This window comes from Sylvia atricapilla, chromosome 5, assembly GCF_009819655.1.
Source record: "Sylvia atricapilla isolate bSylAtr1 chromosome 5, bSylAtr1.pri, whole genome shotgun sequence".
NCBI lineage: Eukaryota > Metazoa > Chordata > Aves > Passeriformes > Sylviidae > Sylvia > Sylvia atricapilla.
In genome coordinates this window covers 12,390,641-12,404,801 of record NC_089144.1, presented here as the reverse complement: position 1 = coordinate 12,404,801, position 14,161 = coordinate 12,390,641, and the positions used below count along the sequence as shown (strand labels likewise).

The window sequence follows — 14,161 nt, the reverse complement described above, 5'->3', positions numbered from 1 at the left end:
TCATGTACTGTAATTCTTTATTTTATGCTTTTCAGAAGCTTTAATTTTTCTGAAGTGATGCTCTGTAAGAGATACTAGGGAGCCTTAAATGTGTGTTAACAAAGGGTTCTTTTATCAGAGAATGTAACTTCTTTAGGTAGGACGATATAAGTTTATATCTGATTTCTGCCATACAGGAATATTGTCTTAAGTTTGAAGGCCTAACTAAAACATAGAATCCTCCTACAGCAACAAAACAAAGAACAACCCCCCCCACCCCTGGCAAAAAATATAACCACCAAAAACCAAAAAAAAAGAAATAAAAACCCCACCAAAACAAACCCCACAAAGTTACCGAAATTAAAAGAAATTAAAAGAAAATCAAACAAAAAAAAAGGATACTAGAACTTAATTGGGACTGTTTGGTAAGTCAAAGGAACCACACATGCAAATTTCTCACTATCTGAAGAGACAAGGACATTTAGAAGGGTGCTGAGGGTGCAGTTGCCTCTTCAGCATGATGGTGTCTAGAAAAAGATACATGAAACAATGTTCTGAAGTTTTATGGTAAATGCCATAACTGAAACTATCATTTGGCATAGGAGCAAGGATCCAGTCATGCTTTGTATCTGTGGCACCACGATGAACTGTAGACTTCTGGATTTTGATGCATAACCTTGACTATCTTACAGACTAATATCAGAAGAACATCCTAGATTACAGATTTTTGCATGTGTGATGAGTGTTGGATTCTCAGCACAATTATCAAGTTATCCCATTTTATCTTAGTTTTGCTTTTTAAATTATGTATAATTTACTATACAATGATGGGGAAAAGCACCATCTTTACATCTCCAATCCTGCATATTACATGCCTTTTATTGTTCAAGGAACTGTGGATACAGATGTTATGCTCATAAAAATTCACATGCGTACATCTCCTACAATGATCCTCTGTACCTTATGAGCATAATTAAGCCCCACAGCCCAGTTAAATGCCATTCTGGTTTCATAAACAGGTAAACTGAGGCATTACAGTCATGACTTGCTTAAAATTACACCATTTTAATGATGAAATTATTGGTGCGAGCCAGGAACTCTGACTAGCAATTGTTTGGTCCAGATTGCAAGAACAAACAGCATTAATTAACCCAGACCAACTTCAACTAGAGCCAGACTTCCTTATAACTTTGTACTACAAATGTTTCACTTGCATTAAGCTGTAATGGTTGTTGACATTTATATTTCATCAGCTACCTCAGTTCCAAGTACCTCTTTCAGAAGGTTCAGCTTTCTAAAGCCACATCATTAATCCCTTTTAATACACTCATATTTTCCTTTATTTCTTTCCATTGAGTTTCCACTCTGCTCTGCAAAGCCTCCTCACTCTGACCCTGCAGTGTTCTAAGCACACTTTAAAATTCTCTTTCCTTTCCTGATGATTTGTTTCATTAGTGACATTCTTCAAATCAAATGTACCTAATCCATGGTTCAGTCTACTAACAGGAAATCGGTTCAGTGAACAGGGTTTTATATAACAAAAGAAGTGCTCACTTAGAGAGTATTTTTAATACTTTGTTCATTGAAAAAAATGCTGACCTTTGGATTTTCCTGGCTTTAATGCTCTGGTGTTTCAGTTTGGATTTAACTGTAAATGAAAGCCTTCAAAAGCCACATAATCCATCGATCTCATACTTGCTGAAGCATAAGTTCCATGGTACATGAGTGGTTTTTATTTCTTTAATTTTTTTTTTCTGTTGTAATTATGTCAGCTATGTTATTTCCAGGCATGCCTAATACTGTTGCTTGTTCTGCTTTACATTTCCTAACCAAGGTCCAAATGCCTACTTCATTTTGTATTGTTTAATTTTGGAATTAGTAATTGCAATCCCAAATCTGGATTCATTTGATGGGAGGAGGGAGTGTCCTCTTTTTTTACTCTATCTGGACTTCAGTCATTGGACTGTTGGGGCTCAGGTGTTCTGCTTTGAGATTTGGGTATCTAAAGACATAGTCATCTTACTTGATAGATTTTTGTTGCTGCTGTTGTTTACACTGACTTTTAACTGTTTCCTAAGACATTTCCCGAGACTATTTTGTGTATTCTGACAGGAATATGTTTTTATTTCGCTTTGCTTTTAGAGAGGGTATAAATATCAGAAACTACAATGGACTACAGACCATTGCATTATTTTACCATCTCTCAAATCAGTTTAACTAGCTGCACAATTCAGTGTTCCAAGGAAGTACCAAAATCTATTGTCATCACCACCACTGTTATCTTGGCTGGCTTTCAAAATTATTAATCTGTTGGTAATACTCCAGAAAGGCAGAAAGATGGACATTGCGGTCAGGGAATGAAAACAAGAAAGACCCGTTATGCCAAAGAAACTCTGTCTTGAAAATGTAAGAGTCCAAGGAATTATTATGCCAATAAATACATTTATTTATTAATTTGTTTCTTTCCTCAGGGAACAATGATTCCACAGTGTTACTGATTAGAATATTTAGGTCCTAAAATATAGAAGCCTTTTTACTGAGTCATGTCATGCTTCTTTTATTCCTTCATTTTTAAATCTAGTAAAATAACCTCTACCTCACAGAACACAAATGACCTTGTGTGGCTCAGCTATCATTAAATTATTAATATAAATACATTTTATAGTAGAAGCATGCATGGTGATCAGATTTCAGGGCAAGTGGCTTTCTAAAGAGAGGAAGTGAGAAGAACACATCCAGAATGTGAGCAAGAATTATATAACATGATTTTTTACTCTTAGTATATACTTGAAGAGCTTTTCCCTTATGATTTGTCCCATGGATTTTCCATTCTCTTCAATGGGATACAGGTATTCTTTAAAAATCCTAGCCACAGAATCATGAGGTGTACGTATTTTCTGTGTACAGATCCATAGTTTTCAAAAAGGACTTGTTGTGATACTTTCTGTCACTACTCCTAGAAATGATGGTCTGCCTCATCACTCATCTCTGACTGTTCTCTTCCTTCCCTCTGGAATACCTATCTCTTGAAATGAGATGCATGGATGGCAGTTTTAACCATGCCCTAAATAGGAAGGAATTTCCTCCTTACAAATCCAGCTCTACCTTCTAAAAGAGAGGACAGGAGCAATCATCCAGCCATTCATTATCTAGTTTTCAGTTCAGAATGCACTTTATCTGACTGTAGCCTGGTTTAAAAGAAATGAGTTCCCATTTCAGTCATCTGTTTTGCCATTGTGATGAAATGCCAATAACACTCAATAGCCCATGCTACTGGCAGTGAGATCATTGTACTGATTAAGGAATTCTTACTTATCTGGGACGACCGGTAAAATAGAATATTTTGCTGTGATATGAAAAAGTTGAACAGCAGAAAAATAATTTCAAAAGCTCAATGTATCATCTGTGGTACATCCCAGTACTGATAAATAACTATTCTTTATTCACAGTTAAAAATACCCTTAATATTCTACATATAAAAACTGTTGCCTGTACCATCATTGGAATCAGATGCAAGGCAAAATCCAGAAGTCCTCTTATGACTCCTCTATGGAACAAGAGACCAGCAGTAAATATCTATAATCTAGTCAAAGTTTCAGCTCTCTTTTTAGAGTAACCATATGTAAGTTGCTCCTCTTCCATTCTTTGGATAAAATGAAAAATCCTTCTGTATTGTATTTCAATGGAGTAGTAAGCTAGAGATATTTGCAATACAGTATTCTGATTGTATTTTTTGCTTGCTAGGCTACAAGATTTTGACAATACTCAAAAGTTAGTTCTTAGTTATCAAATTCCATATAAGAAACTAGAAGGGTTGAATGAATGTGCATTGAATTTTGGTATGTCTAAACTTTGTTCACGAGAATTTTTTTTGTCAGTGGAGAACAGTGAGGTAAACTGTGATATCAGAAATCTTGACATGTATGTCAAAAATAAGCTTCTCTTCATGTGTGAAGGTGCTCCACAGAATACAGAAAGATACAGTAGGAGAAAAAGTAAAATTAGGCTCTTGGTGTTGATTTTGACAACTGGATACAGGCATGGCACTCTGGAAAATGAGTAATTGCAGCTACCTACTTTCTAAGGAGACTGTAAGCTGTGTGCTTGGGTTGCCAACTCATAACTGTAATAATAACATTTCCAGCTAAAGTAGCATTAAAGATTGGATGTTTAGGTTTATTTTTGATTTCCACATATAGCAACTGCAATTGTTCCTCTGTATTTTAACTGTTTCTAATGTTCCCACTGCATAGCATATAAGACTTAGGAAACCTTAATCTTCTGTAGTTATATGTTAGGAATTCCTATTGATAAGTCACTACCTATTGCCAGTTCTAACTTTTAGCTCACATTTGAATTCACAGACTTCCTTTAAGATATTTACTTGTCAACTTTTTTTTTCCAAATGTGGGGCTTCTTAATTCCAGAATCCTTATAGAAAAAAACCCACTACTTTAGGAGGTTAAATAAGTTTTGATTTCCATCAGAGTCAAGTTATCAAAGATTCTACTAGAGAAAAGATTTTTATTTGTGTTAGGGAAAAAAATACCTTTAGAAGTAAAATCTTATTTATTAGGAGTATACTGTACCAGCTTTGGTTTCCATTTGACACTCAGTTACTGCCTACAGGGTGAGTGAATTTGCTCTGCTCTCGAATCTGAAGACATGGGATCTCAGTAATAACAGCTTCTTCCTTGCAATGAGGATGGTTTACCTTCCTCTTTCACTGCATATGGGAGTAGGATCTGTGATTTTGTGCTGAAGAAAGAGCTTCTTCATCCCAATGAGCTTTGTAGAGTCTAAAATTCACCTCAGAATTGTGAAATTTGTCTGCCAGGCACATTGTTCTTTATCTTCATTTGCCAGTTTATGTAATGCCCTATATGTTAGCCAAATTGAGTTGTGAGTGATCCCGAGTAAGGCTATGATTCATTGATGGTGTTTGAATGTGACTGTATTTGTAGGCACCGTTGACTTATTCCTGTCTAAAGGACACGTCCTTACTCTTCCAAATATGTGGGGTTTGCCTTTCAGACCTCCTACTTTATATCACCTAATCTTCCTACTGTGTATTGATAACTGCTTTGACTGAAAGTGGATCTTTGCTAAAAGGTGCCTTGGAGCCACTATCAACAGTCCATCACGGCATGTCAACAATTTGACTGTTTTGTTTTGAGGATTTTTTTTTTTTCATGTGTCTGAATCTTCCAGAGAACATTGCATGAGTGTTTTGTTTATTGTGAAGGAAGAGAGACTATTTCTTATTCTGATGGAGGCAGTGCTGAGGATGCACTCTGAATTCCACATAGCAGAGTAAACTTACAAAGCCACACATTGAAAGATAGACATGAAATATATTGTCTGAACTCTCGTGGCTTTTAGAAAGAAAGAATGCTTCCATGATGCCAAATCCACAAAAAGGGTCTCTTATGAGTATTGTGGTTGATCTCCAGAATGTGCTTATTATTCAGCCCTTCCTGATTCCCCCGACCCCTTTGTATCTTCACAAAATTCTAGAAGCTTGGTAGGTTGAAGATGACTATTGTTTTATAAAAATCATTTTAAATTAGCTACTGTGCTCCAACATAGTCGGGGAGGCTGAAGGACACACAGACAAATGCATGTTTGTGTATATGCCATACCCACGTCCTCTTTTCTTTTCTTCCTTCTTGCCTCCCTCTCATAATGCCATTACAGAAAGTTGATTCTCCTTAAGAAACCAAAACAAAAAAAAATTCACTGAGCTACACCAGTAAGTCTGTACTGACCTTTGGGAATCACTCTTGATTTATATCTCTCTGAGAGTTAATTAAACTCTGAGGCTTAATGAGATCATTTAGGATCAGATGTGCAACAACATACCATGTGACTTTGTGCAGGTGAATAGGTCCAGTGAATGGACTGGCATTATTCACCATTGTAAGTTTTTGCAGGATCAGATTTTTAGTTATGATTTTAAATTTTATCTTTTCTTTCAAGTTTTGAAGAGAATCTGACATATTAAATTGTTTTTAATACATGCAAGAAAATTTATAACTACAACTACATTGTCGTTGTAGTACTGAACTTCTTTTACAAACACAGTAAATTCGAATACAGGATATTATGTAGTTTTCTAACAATACTGAGTGTAAAAGAATGCAGTGTACCCAGCTAGATTCATATTAAAATAACAAAACTGTAATGCTTGATAATGCTTCCAATAATTATATCGAATGTCCCATGATGATATTATCAACATTAAAGATAAGGTAGCCTTACAGAAACAAAAACACAAAACGAAAAACCAAAACCACGACACTTTAAAGAAGGAAAGGGAGAGCATTTTGTTTCAGACAAAAAGTTGCTGCAACAGTAAATGTCACTATACGAGAAAAAGACAATATGAGGAAGAGGAAGGGAAATATGGAGCAGTCATAAGAGACTGGGAGGAGAGGATAACAATGAACGGAACCCGTGAGCGCAGGGCTGTGGCGTTTGGGCGAAGCCGCTGCCGCGGGGTCGGGGCGCTGCTGCTCTCCAGGGTCCTGAACGCGGAGAGCCGCCAGCCTGGTCAGCAGGAACACGGATTGGGAATCGTTTAAATAGGAAATTTGAAGTGAATGAGGCCAAAATTACCGAAGAAATTTAAATGCTGAATTAAATCGTTTGTGTAAGCAAGAATATTCAGCAATTTTATTTATTAATTAATTTATTTATCTACTTATTTATTTACTTACTTACTTATTGCAGTAGGGATTGTGTTTTGCATATCCTGTGCATTTCACTATGGTTCTTATGGGGAATGTGCATGTTTTTGCATACTCATGCACAGTATTTAGAAAAGAGTTTGATGTGTTCTGCTGACACAAGCTTCCCATTGTTGCATTCCTTGTGCATTAGATCTAATCAGAGATATGCTTCCATTCTGCTTTTCATACTGAGTTAATTCCCTCTTCCAGTGGGCAAGCACACCACAGAGTGTTTCATTTACTTGTCATGGTGAGATCAGGAAATCTATTGTTAATTATTATGGCTTCAATTCCCAACTCAGCTGCCTATGTCAGATGTGCCACTGTGCGAGTGTTTGACTATTAATGACTAGATGGAATATTACTATGTACACTATGAATATGAGGCTTTCTTTATCTTTTAGGCAAAATCTTCTAGAAAGAAAAAAAATCAAAATGGTACCAGAAAAGTCTCTTACACACTTGTCCAATAATTGATTTAAATGCAAGACTGTCAGTTTTGTGTGTGCAAATAGGAATTAAGCTATACAATTCTTGGGGCTTCTAAAATGCACATGGCCTGCAAACATAAACATTTAAAACACTGCATGAATACAGAGGTGGATACTATTATTAATAATAACAGCAGATTCTTATTAATGAGAAAATATTACTGAACATAATTAAAATTCTGAAAGTACGAGAAAGATTAAATAAAATAATTAAAATTGTAACTATCATCCCTCATTCTTACATATAGATAGAATTCTTTTATATGTATTCTGAGTAATTTAATGATTGTCTGTTGATAATAGGAAACAAAAAAATCCAGAATTTCAGATTAAACTCTTAGCCTATAGAAGACCCAATCAGTCCCCCACATTTGAAATTTCAGAGTGTAAGAGCAATTGTATGAAAAATGCTTACCTTCTCTTCCCATACAACACAGCAGGAGAGAGGGAAAGGAAAAATGTGTCATAATTTACAAATGTTGGGTTTCCCCAGCCCAATCATATATGAAATTTAAAATCAGCCACTTCCCAGTAAAATATTGCTTCAGAGGAGTATTATAGTCTTTGGTCAGTAACCATTAGGAGTTACAATAGTGAATGTGTACCCTTTCTGTAAATACCAAGCTGTGGAATTGGATTATTCGTGCAAAAAGTATAGACCTTCCATTTTCTTTTGCAAAGGTATTATAGCAACACCATAAAAGCATGACTTAAACAAGGTATCTTAATATAATATATACAAGGAGAATACTGAAATGCTTTCTTTTGCTTTCTTTTGTGCATTCCTTTATTTTGATATGACATTGAATAAAGAAAAAATATTTTTATAGTTACAATTATGTGGAATATAATAAATTAGTAGACTTAATGCTTTAAAATTTGCTATTAGCATAGTCTTAATGAAAAATTTGCAATAGATATTTTGAGAACTGTTTTAGAAGGTGTTTGTATCATATACAGGGACTAGGGAGGACTGAGCAAACATGCAGTTGAGCAAATAATCCCTAGCAGGTAATAACTTGGAAGCAAAATGCAATAATACTAGTTTGAGAAGGCTCAGTCAAGAGTCTTGATATTTTATAATATTACATCTGTTCCTCCTGCAAATTTAAATTTTCTTATTCTTTTTGCTTCACTCCTACTGGTAGTAACACACAGGATTAAAGAATGTTTCCTAAAATGTAATTTAGCTCTTCTTAAATCATTATGAAATAATGTTTGAGTAAAAAACATAGTCATGTCATGTTAATGTTGATACAACCACAGTGATTTTTCAAATCTACACTTTAATTTACATTTACAGATCAGGAAATTGTTTGTCTCCATGAAAAAGTTTTACAAAACTTATTACGTTTGGCTATTTAGCAGGAAAAATTTTGCAATTTTTTTTTTTTTAATTTAAAATTGTATTTCATCAGGGCGTCATTTATGTAAAAGGAGAATTGACAAAATCTTTGAACAGTTTTCATGGATTTAGGTAATTTTCTTTGCAACATACTAAGTGCTTCTGGCAAAAACATTTGATGTCTTTATGGTTTCACATCTTAAATTGGATGACAGACCACTAGGGAATAGTCAGAAAGATAGGCTAAGGATTTATTTTTATTTAATTCGTTCAGATAACTTAAGCGCATGAACTCTAGAAAGATTCTTTCCAAACATTATATTTTCTCAAAAGAACAAACAAATAATTTTTTTTTTCTATTGAACAAAAGGTATTTTTGCATATTTCAAAAAATTATATCTTCCCAGTTCCAGAGAGGGAAAAAGTCATAGATGCAGGAAGACATTCCAACTCTAGCTTCAGATAAAGTAGGTCACATGCTATAAACTCAGACCAGGTGGAGCTTAAAGTTTTGCAGTCAGTGCCACAAGAGTTGTGTGATTATGCTGCTGTTTAATAAAGAATGTGGCATCTTGGTGCAATACTTATTCTCTGGGAAGAGGGGAAGAGGTCCTCTAATAAGAGAAGTGTGCAGGGTGAGTCAGTTAAGTGCCATTGGAAGAAGAGTGAACACCATGAGTAAACCAGTAATTGACATCTTGTGGTTACCCCTATTGTAATTCAATTAAACTGTATTGAGTTCCAACAGGGGCAAGCAGTAGGGACACAGATCCTCACTGCCATGACACCATAGACCATCCTACTGACAGACACTGGAAACCAATTAAAAAACTTACTTACCCAAAATAACACACTTAATGAACACACTGTCTGAAGAGGACTATAATTATCTTCTCCTTCTCCTCATGAGCGTGAACAAGCAATATTACAACCTCAAAGAGAAGCACTTGAACTATCCCAAGAAAGTTAAATTAATATCCTCAAAAAAATAACCAGACATTTTTATAGGACTTTTTTTCCCATCACTACCCACTGGCTTCTGCCAAAGTTATTAAGGCTACTGTGTTCAGCAGTTTGATGAAGACACTCAGTCTTCTCTGAAACACAAGTCTCAGAACTGGTTGGCAAAGCAGTTTTGTTAAAGTTTTGCTGGAAGCTGCACATTCCATTCCCCAAATCCTCCAGAAGTTGAATTTTATGGAATTTAATTGAACACTGTACAAATTTTGTGTGAGAGAAAAAGTTTCCTTTCTGGGCCTGTTCAGTCTTGAGGAGAGATGACTGATAAGAGACCTTAAGAATGTCTGTAAGAATCTGAAAGGAAGGTGTCAACAGAATGGACCAGGCTCTTTTTGGTGATGCCAAGAACTGGAAAAGAGCAAAGGGCAGAAACTCATTCAGAGGAAGTTCCACCTGAAGGCAAGGAAGGGCCTCTTCACTGTGTAGATGACCAAACACTGCAACAGAGAGAGGCTGTGGAGTCTCCCTCACTGGAAATATTTTTAAAAAATCCGGTTGTAATCCTGTGCAATGTGCAACATACTCACAAGGGAAAAAAGCATGGACATTCCAGCAGAGTTGATGGTGACTTTCTCCTCACTCTCAAAGGAATTTTGCTACTTCTGTTTTATCATTAACTTGCTTTTTAAAGAAGGGAAAGTTTCCAAAATTTCTTCTTGTGGCTTCCCATAATTTGACAAGGAAAGGTCATGAATTTCAAAGGATATTTGTATTAATGTAGCAGATCATCTCTCCGTTCTTTCTGTCTGTTTTAAAGTCAAAGATAACAATTAATCCATTCCATGGAAAGGCCTTCTATAGAGGCTTTCTCTAGCACGAGTCACAGACCACATATCAAATGGTTTATTTATACTGTAACTGGATTCAGACCACATCTTTGTCTCAGCCTTCTTTCACTTTCTTCTTCACAGTCTTCAACCTGTGACGACGAAGGACTGTAGATAAAAACCCAAAACCCAAACCAAATCTACCTCATAATTATTCAATTTCCTGATGATAATTTATGGTATTTTTAAGGGTGGAAGATGATTAAAATACTGTAAATGCCATTTTTGTTGTGGTTTGCCCCATCATAAAAATCATGTGTGTAACTTGTATGCACTTGGATATTTTCACTCATCAATAAGTTTGCTGTAAAGGATCTGAAGTCAATAGCTGTGTTCTTCCTTGAGCACTAATTTTGAAACATTCGCTTGCAAATTCTTCATCTGAAGAGTAATGGAAAAAGAAGCCATTTGTGCCTGTTTGCTGCCCAAATTCAAAAAGACTTCATAAATACATAAATTACTCATATTCTTACTGATTGAATATAGTTTCATTTTTAAGGATATACCTTTTTGACTTGCATATAAACGAACTGTTAAAAAGATGCAACCTATTTCTATGCCTTCTTTTAGAAATAAATCCAGCCTTAAGGCTGATATTATTATAACTAAAATAGGGATTTTTATTGTTATTTTATGTAGATATATGCATTTTTTACTGTTTTGAAATTAACATTGCAAATATTGAGACTATTTCTATCACAAAGTAGACCATTAATTTAATTTTGTCATGCCTCAATAATTTGATTATGTCTGTGTTGTTGTTTGAATTAAAGCTCTAATTTTTAAAAGAGTATGATTTAAAACTAGTGATTCTTCTGGGAAACTCTCAAATTCCTCTCTAAAGATTACAAGAGGTAAACTTAAGGATTAAAAAATCCTGTATTTATTTCTTGAGTAAAGTATCAGTTTGTACTGATTTTTATTTTAATAAATATTACTGCACACAATTTCCAAAACATAATTGTTATCTGCATGGTTGAGACAGGTTTTCATCCATATTTATTACATAGTCTTATTAATTATGTGTACATGTCTGTAGACATTTTTCACATACCTACTTGCATGTATACATACAGCATTTAAATGAAAGATTAGACTCCAGTTTCTTCCAATGGATTAGATCTGTACTTTTTATGGCATCAACAGATAAAGTCTGAATCTCTTGTTTTTGCCAATGTGTATGGCAGCCCAGACATTATAAGAGGCTTTTTTTTTTTTAAGCCTAAAATCATTGCTCTATTTCTTACAGATAAAATTACTTTCTTTTGAGAGTTGTAAACCATACTTTGCAGTAGAAAGGTGACCACAGCATTTCATTGTTGAAAAGCTCTACTGTACTCAGCTTTGCTAAAGTGAACATTTTGATGACTGTAATAAGAGTGCATAAGATGTAATCCTCTTGCTTATCAAGAAACTCATCACATTCATTGGGAGTCCCATGTAGAATGACACAACTGCATTCTAGTAGTTGACTGCATCAGAGATTTTGTCAAGCAGTCCCATGATTTACGCAGTATTGTAACTACTCTTAAGTACCAGGCAGGATAAACTGTGTCTATTTGTCTTTTCAGCAATGATAGTTTAGGCCTGGGGTTTTTTACTAAAACCAAGTTTTATGTTGACTTTACAACAATAATAAAAAGGTTGACAGTATCCAAGTTAGAAAACTGCAATATATATGCAATCCTGAGTTCTGAAGACATGTAGCTTGGCTGGCCCTGCTAGCCTCTCCAGGTGACTGAGCTGGCTCTCTCATATTACAGCCAGTAATGGGTCAAATATGAGAGAATATTTGACTCTTGACTCTGCTTGCAATACTGTGGCTTCAGGAGTGTGAAAGGAAAAAACTATTAATAGAGTAACTACATGTGGCTACACAGAGTGCCCAAAAGAACTGCAGAATTCCACCTGTATCCAGAACTTAGACAATTGAGCAGAAGTTGCTTTGTTCCTGTCTTATGTTGGTTCCTATGGCCTTCATTGCTGGGAACATCTTAAACATGTTCTTGTACTCAGTGTGCAGTTGTTGTTAGTTACCTTTCTGCATGGATATGCTTCCCTGGGCATGTAGTGTCCCACTTCTGACATTTTTTCTTCAATATATAATTAAATAAAATGTAGCTAAGCAAAAGTCCAGTGATTTTTTTTTTCCCCATGAAGACTGGCTTGAAATAATGCCTCATATATATATATATGTATTAGTTATGGGAATTTTACCAGCCCCTTAGAGTCAATCTTGGCTTCTGCCAAAAGGTCATGGACTGTGGCAAAAATTTTGGCTATGATAGGAATGATGTGAAGCACTCTTACTAGAACATTACTGAAAAGGATGTGTCAGGGTTAAAAGCCTTAAGTCTCTGAAAGTCAAAGCAAGATAGAGTTGTTAGTATCAATCTAGTAGATATAATAATAGCCTAATAATATGGTGAAGTTAATCCATGATGTCTCATGTAACTCTTTTCCCTCAGTATCCTAAAAGAAATCCGGGTTGCTCCTTTGTGTACATATCAAAAGAATTACCTTACATTGTAAGAGTGATAGTATAGAAAGTAGAAGGTGGAAATCTGCATTCTGTGTGTAGTGCCAGAGAAACTGAGGTGTCTGTGGACAGATCTGCAGTTAATACAACATAAGTAAATGGTTATTTGTGGTATTGTTGGAAACATTGGAAAGTATTAGAATTTCCTGGTTGGATGGTGGATGGATGAGTAGGCTTTTTGGTTTTAACTTGAGTCTTTAGGAAAGACTTCCTGGTCATAAGAAAATGGGGTTAGATTTCTTCGGGAATAGACGATACATTACATCTACACGTTTAGTTTCTCAGAAAGACTGATAAAATGCAGATGCCTACTTTACCCTTTGTGCCTAGTTTTGCAGATGTTTCCTGTTTGTTGCCATTTTATAATGAACGCATAGGAGTATTTTGGGTGAAACTGTGGTCTCATTAAACATGATAGATTTTTTTTTTATGGAAACTGAGGTTTAAAATGCAGTATTTTATCAAGATTCACAGTCTGTTTCCTATAAGACTTTCTTGTGACGTATCATTTACAAGTAATTCTGACTTTTGCAACAGTATTTGGATATTTCTTATTACTTGGCAATAACTAGGATTCTCACAGAATCTGAATTCTATCAGTCTTTTAGAGCCTAAATTCCAAAGCCCTGCACCGTATGGTAGCTTTAATCAGGGTAATCCCAGGGAGCAGGGCCATTGGATAGTCTGCAATTCAGAGTCAATTTTACATATAATGGACCTTACATCAAAGATACTTAGAATTGCAATATAATAATATGAATAAAAAACTAATCATTGTTTTTAGTTGAGTACAGTCCATTTGCTGATGAGAAATTAAATATGGCTTCAGCATAAATATTTAAAGATTGTGTTGTAAAAAAATGTACAATTGGGAAGAATCTGTAAAGGGATACAGAACCAGCATAGCATATTAAAAAAAAATCATGTTTATTTAGGAACACGCCCCTAATTTTAAATATTTAGGAGTTTCACGGTATCCGAAGTATGTACGATTATTGCCACTGAAAAGTTTAATTGCATATCTTTGCTCTGTACCTTCTTGTGCGGATTGCCAGCGCGCAGCTGGAAAGCAGAAGGACGCCTGATGAGATCTCCTTGCGAGCCCTATTTCCCTGCCTGCTTTGTAATGTAAATGGCTAGTTCGAATCCCACCACGGATGCGTGCGCTCAATCCCCGAGCATCCTCTCGGTTTTTAAGCGGAAGATCACCTGACCGGCGCCCGGAGCTG

At 35.4% G+C, this 14,161-nt stretch overlaps 1 protein-coding gene across 4 annotated transcripts in view; it reads left to right on the top strand.

Annotated features, from left to right (window-relative positions):
- Window positions 1-14,161, top strand: part of MAGI2 (membrane associated guanylate kinase, WW and PDZ domain containing 2) — a 710,849-nt gene that overhangs the window by 312,589 nt on the left and 384,099 nt on the right. The gene's annotated exons all lie outside the window — the stretch shown is intronic.